Here is an 11,891-nt window from a genome sequence, read left to right as displayed (position 1 = left end):
TTGCTTCCCTCTTCACTGCTTTCCTATCCACTCTTCCATCTCCCCTTGCCCTTTCTTTCTTTCTTTCTTTCTTTCCCTCCCTCCCTCCCTCCCTCCCTCCCTCCCTCCCTCCCTCCCTCCCTCCCTTGCCCCTTCCTTCCCTCCCTCCCTCCCTCCCTCCCTTGCCCCTTCCTTCCCTCCCTCCCTCCCTCACTCCCTCCCTCCTTTCCTTGCCCCTTCCCTCCCTCCCTCCCTCCCTCCCTCACTCCCTCCCTCCTTTCCTTGCCCCTCCTTCCTTCCCTCCCTCCCCTCCCTCCCTCCCTCCCTCCCTCCCTCCCTCCCTCCCTCCCTCCCTCCCTCCCTCCCTCCCTCCCTCCCTCCCTCCCTCCCTTGCCCCTTCCTTCCCTCCCTCCCTCCCCTCCCTCCCTCCCTCCCCTCCCTCCCTCCCTTGCCCCTTCCCTCCCTCCCTCCCTCCCTCCCTCCCTCCCCCTTGCCCCTTCTTTCCCTCCCTCCCTCTTTCCCTCCCTCCCTCCCTCCCTCCCTCCCTCCCTCCCTCCCTCCCTCCCTCCCTCCCTCCCTCCCTCAGAACACATGCTGTGCACCTTCCAAGTAGATGAGGAAGGAAGGCCTACGGTGACGGCGAGATGTTTGACTGAGCTGAAGATAGGGATGATCTCACTCCACACACCAACGACTTTATCGTTTATTATTAAGCAATAAGACATGAGAACTTGGGGAATTGTTGTGTGATAACTCCCCGACCAAGGGCTGTTCTTAGACCCAAGTCATATCTCGCTTAGCTGACGCTATAACATATCTCGCTTAGCTGACGCTGTAACATATCACAGCGCTGTAACATATCTCGCTTAGCTGACGCTGTAACATATCTCGCTTAGCTGACGCTGTAACATATCTCGCTTAGCTGACGCTGTAACATATCTTGCTTAGCTGACGCTTAGCTGACGCTATAACATAGCACAGCGCTGTAACATATCTTGCTTAGCTGACCCTGTAACATATGAGTTAATGATCCAAGGTCAGTTTATATTATACAGGAAGTATTATTAAAGAGATGCTTTACATTGAAATACAGATAGAGATGTAGTAGTCCCAGAGTTAATGATCCCAGGTCAGTTTATATTATACAGGAAGTATCATTAAAGAGATGCTTTATATTGAAATACAGACGGAGATGTAGTTAGTCCCAGAGTTAAAACCTGTTAGAGACAGATGTTCCGCTAGCGGAACGCCTCACCAAAATCCAATGGTTTAGCTTGGCGCGAATTACAAATACCTCAAAAATGCTATAACTTCAATTTCTCAAACATATTACTCACGATTTTACACCATTTTAAAGACAAGACTCTCCTTTATCTAACCACATTGTCCGATTTCAAAAAGGCTTTACAACGAAAGCAAAACATTAGATTATGTCAGGATGAGTACCCTCCCAAAAATAATCACACAGCCATTTTCAAAGCAAGCATATAATGTCACAAAAACCAAAACCACAGCTAAATGCAGCACTAACCTTTGATGATCTTCATCAGATGACACTCCTAGGACATTATGTTATACAATACATGCATGTTTTGTTCAATCAAGTTCATATTTATATCAAAAACCAGCTTTTTACATTAGAATGTTTTGTTTAGAACTAGCATACCCACCGAAAACTTCCGGTGAATTTACTAAATTACTCATGATAAACGTTGACAAAATACATAATAATTATTTTAAGAATTATAGATCCAGAACTCCTTTATGCAATCGCGGTGTCAGATTTTAAAATAGCTTTTCGGTGAAAGCACATTTTGCAATATTCTGAGTACATAGCCCGGCCATCACGGCTAGCTAATTTGACACCAACCAAGTTTGGCCCTCACCAAACTCAGATTTACTATAAGAAAAATTGGATTACCTCTGCTGTTCTTCGTCAGAATGCACTCCCAGGACTTCTACTTCAACAACAAATGTTGTTTTGTTTCAAAATAATCCATAGTTATATCCAAATAGCTCCGTTTTGTTCGTGCGTTGAGGTCACTATCTGAAGGGTGATGCGCGAGCGCATTTCGTGACAAAAAATAAAAAAATATTCCATTACCGTACTTCGAAGCATGTCAAACGTTGTTTAAAATACATTTTTATGCTATTTTTCTCGTAAAATAGCGATAATATTCCAACCGGGCGACGTTGTATTCGTTCAAACACTGAAAGAAAAACATAGAGTAGTCTCTTGCACGCGTGCTCCAGTGTCACTGTTCTCAACAGGACCACTCACAAAAACTCCTGCTGTTTTTCGCCCAGAGACTGGAGAGACGTCATTCCACTTTCTGGCGCCTTCTGAGAGCCAATGAAAGCCTTAGAAAATGTCATGTTACAGCAGAGATGCTGTATTTTTGATAGAGATGCCCTAGAAGGAGAACAAATTGTCAGACAGGGCACTTCCTGTATAGAATCTTCTCAGGTTTTGGCCTGCCATATGAGTTCTGTTATACTCACAGACACCATTCAAACAGTTTTAGAAACTTTAGAGTGTTTTCTATCCAAATCTACTAATTATATGCATATTATAGTTTCTGGGCAGGAGTAGTAACCAGATTAAATCGGGTACGGTTTTTATCCGGCGTGAAAATACTGCCCCCTATTCCCAACAGGTTAACCAGGTGTTTTAATCAGCGTATGTATGCTTACATCGATTATGAGCTTACGCCAATTATGATAAGCAGAGTAAGGTGTTAATTTTACTCTTGCCATACTCGGCCTACTGCCATTGAATTGAATTCTTAGTTTGCATGTAAACCTACTCATTGATTTAGGTTAGATAGGCAGACCTATAGGCTTCTATTAACTTCCGCTGTACCAAACCAAAAGCTGGGCAAGAAGCATGGGGAAATAATGTCTCAATGCTTTTTTACCATTGGAGTTTAAGTTTATGAAGCTTTCAAGCACCAGATAATAACCAGGGATCTGCCCCCCAATCGGTTGGTGAGAACTGACCTGGGACCTGCTGGGCTAAGTCCTCCTACACTAGAGTTAATGCTGTTTTTCCTCCCTGATTAGTGGAAAAAGATAGAGATGGGGAAACGGAACAGGCCAGCAATTATGACGGCATGGTGTTCATGGCTGCCCGCCCCCAGAACTGTTACCAAGCTGTCTGTCTGTCTGTCTGTCTGTCTGTCTGTCTGTCTGTCTGTCTGTCTGTCTGTCTGTCTGTCTGTCTGTCTGTCTGTCTGTCTGTCTGTCTGTCTGTCTGTCTGTCTGTGACTGGTTCAACTGTTACCAAGCTGTCTGTCTGTCTGTCTGTCTGTCTGTCTGTCTGTCTGTCTGTCTGTCTGTCTGTCTGTCTGTCTCTCTGTGAGTCCTATACCCTGTATATATATTACCCCACGGTTTAGAGTCCTATACCATATGTGGTATAGGACTCTAAACCCCTATGTGGTATAGGACTCTAAACCCCTAAACCCCTATGTGGTATAGGACTCTAAACCCCTAAACCCCTATGTGGTATAGGACTCTAAACCCCTATGTGGTATAGGACTCTAAACCCCTATGTGGTATAGGACTCTAAACCCCTAAACCCCTATGTGGTATAGGACTCTAAACCCCTATGTGGTATAGGACTCTAAACCCCTAAACCCCTATGTGGTATAGGACTCTAAACCCCTAAACCCCTATGTGGTATAGGACTCTAAACCCCTAAACCCCTATGTGGTATAGGACTCTAAACCCCTAAACCCCTATGTGGTATAGGACTCTAAACCCCTATGTGGTATAGGACTCTAAACCCCAATGTGGTATAGGACTCTAAACCCCTAAACCCCTATGTGGTATAGGACTCTAAACCCCTAAACCCCTATGTGGTATAGGACTCTAAACCCCTATGTGGTATAGGACTCTAAACCCCTAAACCCCTATGTGGTATAGGACTCTAAACCCCTATGTGGTATAGGACTCTAAACCCCTAAACCCCTATGTGGTATAGGACTCTAAACCCCTATGTGGTATAGGACTCTAAACCCCTATGTGGTATAGGACTCTAAACCCCTAAACCCCTATGTGGTATAGGACTCTAAACCCCTAAACCCCTATGTGGTATAGGACTCTAAACCCCTAAACCCCTATGTGGTATAGGACTCTAAACCCCTAAACCCCTATGTGGTATAGGACTCTAAACCCCTAAACCCCTATGTGGTATAGGACTCTAAATCCCTATGTGGTATAGGACTCTAAACCCCTATGTGGTATAGGACTCTAAACCCCTAAACCCCTATGTGGTATAGGACTCTAAACCCCTAAATCCCTATGTGGTATAGGACTCTAAACCCCTAAACCCCTATGTGGTATAGGACTCTAAACCCCTATGTGGTATAGGACTCTAAACCCCTATGTGGTATAGGACTCTAAACCCCTAAACCCCTATGTGGTATAGGACTCTAAACCCCTAAACCCCTATGTGGTATAGGACTCTAAACCCCTAAACCCCTATGTGGTATAGGACTCTAAACCCTTAAACCCCTATGTGGTATAGGACTTTAAACCCCTAAACCCCTATGTGGTATAGGACTCTAAACCCCTAAACCCCTATGTGGTATAGGACTCTAAACCCCTATGTGGTATAGGACTCTAAACCCCTATGTGGTATAGGACTCTAAACCCCTAAACCCCTATATGGTATAGGACTCTAAACCGTGGGGTGATATACAGAGGGTATAGGACTCTAAACCATATAGAGGCTGGTGATGGTGACATGGAGGGTCTAGGCTGGCACTCCTAGGGTGTAGGCCATGATGTTTACAAGACAATATAAGCTATTGGGCCGGGCTAGAAGGCTGCACCGCCTTGACAACTTATAGGGACGCCATGGCACTACGGGGTGGAAAGAGGGGTGAGAGAAGAAGGGACCAAACCAAAACCAAATAAGGTCATAAGGTGTCAGATATGGATGGCAACATTTTTACAAAGATTACAGTTTCTGGCCTTGAAATAAATACAGTGGAGAATCAAATCAAATGTATTTATATAGCCCTTCTTAGATCAGCTGATGTCTCAAAGTGCTGTACAGAATCCCAGCCTAAAAACCCCAAACAGCAAGCAATGCAGGTGTAGAAGCACGGTGGCTAGGAAAAACTCCCTAGAAAGGCCAAAACCTAGGAAGAAACCTAGAGAGGAACCAGTCTATGAGGGGTGGCCAGTCCTCTTCTGGCTGTGCCGGGTGGAGAAGGCTTGTAATTGTGTTGTTTGAGTAGCAGTACAGGCCTCACGCTATGGACGGGTTTACGTCTTCGACTGGCTGAGATCTTAGATGTTTAAAAAATGTATGTATTTAGAGTAGGATGGTCTGGGTGGTCGTAGTGTTTCATAGGATGGTTGTAGGCCTACTGCAGGTTTTGGGGGACCGTTGGGTTCCCTTTAAGTCGGTCACTCGATATAAGAAACTTTAGGGGGTCAACAACCAATTATATTCACCTGAAGAAAACTGAAATCACGCACCAACGGGCCAAGGGATGCCAAGCCTCAGAAAGACCCGCCTTGCTGGCTATAATACCGGGGCTCGCAGTCATTTCCAAAATTACTTTCGGCTCTGCTTGTGTAGCTAGTGCTAAGAGTAAGTACAAACCAGCCGAGTTTGAACCTCTGACCGTGCCTTAGGGCAGGGTTTGCCAAACTCTGTCCTGGGGCCCTCCCTGGGTGCACGTTTTGGTTTTGGTACTACACAGCTGATTCAAATAACCAACTCATCATCGAGTGTTGTCGTGGAAACACGCTTAGGGGGTTTTGGCTCGGCTCAGTTCGTGTGACCATTGTCTCCGGCTGGGCTCAACTTTCATTGGGCGTCGGGCTAACTTTGTGAGAAAGATTAGTTGCTGCTGGCGAAGGGTCTTCCAGTGAGGGGGAGAGTGAACCATTGTTGTTTACTGTCTCTTTGAGGGAGTTTTGTCTTAGGGTGGCAGATAACCATGAGGTGGATTGGCTCTCTTTTCCCCCACAGCAAAAGTCCACCAGGTTTTGGTGAAGATATTTACCTCCTGTCCCTGCAGCTGTGAATCCTCACTTAGTTCTGTTTAAATGATGAACTAAAGGCGATCTGGGATTTCCCTCATTCAGCCAGGCTGATGCTACCAACTTATGGTGAGTTCATGACTGTAGAGGATATGGGGAAGGCGATGGTTGTTTGAACACCGCCGATGGATGGAAAAGCTGACGAGTTACTCAGCTCCATAGGCTAAGAAGTGGGCTAATCCTAGCATGGTGCTTCCAAATAAACAGTGCCGATTCTCGGCAAATCAGTTGGACAAAGTGAACCAGGCTGAGGGTGTGGCGGCCCGGTCGTTGAATATGCTGCAGATGTATCATATTGATTTGCTGCAGGCGCTGAATAAGACCGTGGAGGCAGGAAAAGCAGTTTTCAGAGCTTCTCGAAAGGAATCCATGCTACGGTTGATTTTGTGATGCGCCTGTCTCCCTATACTATCCTGGCTGTGGGGAAAAGTATGGGAGGGGGATGGTGGGGGCTCAGCTCCACCTTTGGTTGATGTTGTCCCAGATTCCTGAGAGGGATGAGCCAGTTTCACCAACAAGGTTGTTTGGCTCGACTATGGAGTCCTTACTATTCGAGTGGTCCTATGTCATTCCAAGTCATCCTATGTCATTCCAAGTCATCCTATGTTATTCCAAGTCATCCTATGTTATTCCAAGTCATCCTATGTCATTCCAAGTCATCCTATGTCAGAAGTACATAACGGTTGGTACTTCTTAGTTCCCAAAAGCGATGTAATGTTGTGTCCAATCCTGGACTCAAGGTTTGAAAGTTCAAAATGCTCACAATTCGCCTGCTATTACAGTCGGTGCATCCCAGCGATTGGTTCACGTCTATAGATCTGAAGGATGCATATCGGGTGCCAGGGGGATCAGAGTATTGGCCTATCTGGACAATTGGCTAGTCGTGGCGGAGTGGAGGGAACAGGTGGAGTTCCATACCGCCACGCTGGTTTACCATATTCGGTCTCTGGGGTTCATAGTGAATCACAAGGAAAGTTGTTTAACTCCGACTGAACGCATTCAGTTCTAGGTCTCGTTCTGGACTCAGTTCTGAATCATGTGTTTTTCTGGGACTTTCTGGGACTGTTGATGTGTCTGTTTCATCTTGCCACTGCCATCGGTTGCTCAAGGTATCACCGACTTGCCAAAAGGACGTTGACTCCTTGGAGGGGACCGCGACTGCCTTTGCCGGGGGTTCTCATGGGCCGGGTATTGTCCCGCAGAGGGATCACAACAGGATACATCCTTACCGAGATGGGGAGCACTGTGTGTGGGCTACTCGGAAAGAGGGATTTCGTCAACAGCGCAAAGGGCTACTGCATATCAATTATCTAGAGCTACTGTCTGTTTTGCTAGCGCTGAGGCATTTTCTTCTGATGTTGTAGGGCCAGATTGTGGTCTGACAACAGGATGGCGGTGGCATACATCAACAGGCAGGAGGGGACACGGCCTCTCCTAAACCAGGCCCATTATCTGCTAGTATGGACCAGTGTACATTTCCTGTTGCTCGGGGTGACGTATCTTCCTGGATCTCTCAATGTGGTGGCGGATCTACTTTCCAGGGGGGGGGGGGGGTCCTATCTAGGGCTGTTATAAAGGCAGTCAAAAAGTCATAAAGGCAATCAAATTCCACGTGACCGTTTAGTCACGGTAATTAGTCTTCTCCAAGCTCTGATGCTGCTGATGGTCATTAGTAGCCTACCAAACTTGTTAACTGCCTGGTACTCAGCACTCTATTGTCCCTCTAATCACTCTGACATCAAGGCGAAGGTATGCAAAAATCTAATCAAACACTTCATGAGAGCCCATGAGCTCATGTTGTGCAACATTTCAATAGGCTATGAAATTGCGTGAGAAAACAGAGTGATGGCCTCTACTAAAAAGAGGAGAATCAGCTTTCTATAGGCTAGGCCTACTACTGTAGGTATTGTTCTTGGAACTGTGGGCTCTATGGACTTGGGTTGCAGAGCCAGCGTGTCAGTGAGCATATACAAGTTGTAGCAGGTTCATGAGGCTCTGACAGTTCAGGCTTCTCGGGTTGGTATTAGGGAAAAAAGGTGGATTCTGTATCCCCTTTTTGAAGCCGGTAGAACCTGTGTGTGCTTGGGCTAGTTTGGTATCCTCTGAGCCAGCTTGGGGCTTGATTGCATACCGTCAGGGGGGTTTGGGCTTGCTGAAGAGCGGTACTGAATTGATGAAATGAATGCGAACTCCTGTATTACAGCCAAGAAGGCGGGGCTTCGGAGGACGGGCTAGGCATCTATTGGCCCGTTGGCCATGATTTCAGATTTCTTCAGGTGAATATGATTGGTTGTTGACTCCCCATAGTGTGTTATACCTCATTCCCTCCTTCAGGGAACAGTAGCTATATTCATAACTGTACGTTTCATAGGATGGTTCTAGGCCTACTGCAGGTCTGGGGAACCGTTGGGTTTCATAGGATGGTTCTAGGCCTACTGCAGGTCTAAGGAACTGTTGGGTTTCATAGGATGGTTCTAAGCCTACTGCAGGTCTGGGGAACCGTTTGTTTTTGTAAAATGGTTCTAGGCCTACTGCAGGTCTAAGGGACCGTTGTTTATCTTAAAATGGTTCTAGGCCTCCTGCAGGTCTAGGGGACCGTTGGTTTTCATAGGATGGTTCTCGGCCTACTGCAGGTCTAGGGGACCGTTGGTTTTCATAGGATGGTTCTAGGCCTACTGCAGTACATCTGATCTCCTGTTACGTTCAACACAGCTACCTCATATGACTGAAGTCAGAAGGAAGACTGGATGCCGTTTTAAAGCCAAAGATTCCCAGCTATTTCAACTAATTAAATATACCCCTTCCTTTGGAATGTAAAACTACAGACAGAAATCAAGCGCTGTGCTTCTGTATTTAAGTTAATTTGTTCAACAAGGAAAAGTTGAAGGAAACTGTTGTAACTCATCAAAGCCCATTTCGCAGTGAAGAGGACTTTGTTGAAAACCAAAGTTGTGAGGAAGAGAGGGGGAGGTAGAGAACTGTGGTGCTTTCTAACACATTCAAGTTAAACTGGCCTCAATGACCCGCTGGACCATTTAAACAGAGGAAATAAACCAGGAAATGTCCCAAACAACACACTGTTTCCCATTGGCCCTGGTCAAAAGCAGTACGCTATATATGGAGGAATAGGGTGCCATTTGGGACACAATCCTGATGCCTAGCGTGTGAGAGCTGGAGATGGCAGAGATGAAGAAAACAATGGGAGAATCTACTCAACTCTTGATTGAAGTGGTAGAGTTTACATCAATGTCCATGCACTTCCTATTTGTTCGCTTCTTGATTAGGAAGCAGATCTGAGAACGACCATTTTAAACTGGGAAGGAAGTCAATCCCCCCCCCCCCAGAGGATGTTATGACATCACAACTTGGTTCCCCAACTGACGCATGAGTCGCATTCCGACGAGAAAAAAAAAAAAATCAGGAAGTTAATTGACTCAGAGATCAAAGAATACTGTTAAAATGCTTTAGGGACTACGTCTAAGTCTGACCCCGGGCAGATTGGTGTGTTGGCTGGTAAGGTAACCTGTCACATCTCCTTCCCAAGAGTCTGGACCAATCAGAGCCGTTCATAGCACTCAAGAATTATTCAAGGCAAAAGGTGCGTTGGACGTTGAATGTAGTGTCATAAAGACATTCAAAGAAGTGCTGATGAAATCCAGGGCTATAAAAATGATCCTTTATTTCAACAAGGAACACAGACTGAGGCCGAGGTCTCTTTTACAGCTGGGCCCTGCGTGTATACATGTTTACACATACAGTTGAGGTACAATGATTAAGAAGCTACACAAGACAAACAAAACGATCACAGATAACACAAAAAAATACAGCAGCAAATTGTTAGATTTACACATAGATTATTCCCCTAACAGCACAAGAACTTGCATTACCCGAAGCAGTTACAAGCAATACAACAATACAAATCCTCCAATAAATCTTTCAAATGGGCGACAAGAGTCTCAAGTTTAAGTTTGGTCTGCAGGCTATTCCATAGGCAAGGAGCGTAACAGGAAAAGGCAGCCATACCCAACGCTGTGGAAATCACATGGGCCTCAAGTGTAATCCATGCTGGAGACCTGGTTTTATGAATTATAATTATAATGTTGATAAGCGATGATGATAAATAAGAAGGTTGTTTATTCAGAAGTGCTTTATAGACAAACATGAGAGCATGTCTACCCTGTAGCTCAGTTGGTAGAGCATGGTGTGTGCAACGCCAGGGTTGTGGGTTCGATTCCCACGGGGGGCCAGTTAAAAAAAATAAAAAATAAAGAAATGTATCCATTCACTACTGTAAGTCGCTCTGGAAAAGAGCATCTACTCAAATGTAAAAGGAAATGTTGTTCTTGTCTCTTGGACAGCAAAGTCCAAACCCACATTTTCATATAAAACACAGTGGTGAGTTCATACTGTTTAGGAACAGAAGTTGAAATGGACACAGTGACATCTAGGTTGCATTTAACATATATGGAAATACCTCCCCCTCTACCCACTCTGTCTGCTCTGTAGACATTATACCCAGCTAACAGAACATCTGAGACACAGAGCCAGGATTCAGATATCCACCTCTACCCACTCTGTCTGCTCTGTAGACATTATACCCAGCTAACAGAACATCAGAGACACAGAGCCAGGATTCAGATATCCACCTCTAGCCACTCTGTCTGCTCTGTAGACATTATACCCAGCTAACAGAACATCTGAGACACAGAGCCAGGATTCAGATATCCACCTCTACCCACTCTGTCTGCTCTGTAGACATTATACCCAGCTAACAGAACATCAGAGTCTGGAACAGAGAAGGATTCAGAGATAATCAGTATGTCAGCATGTGATTGTAAGACCATTATTTCAATTAAATCTAGCTTTTGGATCAAGCTTCTAGCATTCAAATGAATAATTCCAAGGCCACTATTTCGAGAGTGTCACGTCCTGACCAGTATAAGGGGTTATTTGTCATTGTAGTTTGGTCAGGACGTGGCAGGGGGGTGTTTGTTTTGTGTGTTTTGGTGTTTTTGGTTTAGGTTCTATGTTTTCTATTTCTATGTTTAAATCTAGTTTTCCATTTCTATGTTGGGTAACAATGAGTAGCAATAATTTAGAATCAATATCCTGGATCCGGGCGCACCCGGGTAACAGACGGTCTCTGTTTTTCCTAATAGAAACATTTTTGGATCATAGACGAGCCCACAATAAGGACAGTGGGACTACTGCTTGGTAAACATTTTTAAAAGTTGCGACTCTCTTGAGTTATCTTCCTTCTAGAAAGTTGTTTATGGCTAGTTGTAGAGGTGTTTCGCTGTAAATTGTTTAGATGGCGGGGGGCCGAACTTGTTTCCGGCTAGAGTTGTTTGTTCGTTTGGGGCCGGCGGCAGAGACCTCCGATTCTTCCAATACCCGGGATCTGTTATCCAGTTCCAAGGCATCACTTACTCTCAGACAGAGATTATTCAAACTCGTTAAGTGTTTTTTATTTTATTTCACGAACTTGTGTTTCAGTACTCAATATTTTCTGTGGTACGTCTATAGTACTTATCAAATCGGTATTGCTTAATGTGTTTTTGAACATTCCTATCAATACGATCAAATTCATCAAAAGTGATTTATTATTGCAATCAAAACCACATAAAAATATTTTAACCGTGAACCTTATCTAACCGGGACGCCTGAGGTACTGAACTGTCGCCTGTCTGGTTCTCCTGTCAGTTTTTAGTCCAGTCACTGGTCTGATGTCAAGGATTACACTATCACATTACAGCATTACAGCATTACAGCATTACAGCGTTACAGCGTTACAGCATTACAGCATTACAGCATTACAGCATAACAGCGTTACAGCATTACAGCTTTAC

Source organism: Salmo trutta, chromosome 27, assembly GCF_901001165.1.
Source record: "Salmo trutta chromosome 27, fSalTru1.1, whole genome shotgun sequence".
Lineage (NCBI taxonomy): Eukaryota > Metazoa > Chordata > Actinopteri > Salmoniformes > Salmonidae > Salmo > Salmo trutta.
The sequence above is the reverse complement of the archived record's forward strand: the minus strand, read 5'-3'. Positions refer to the sequence as shown.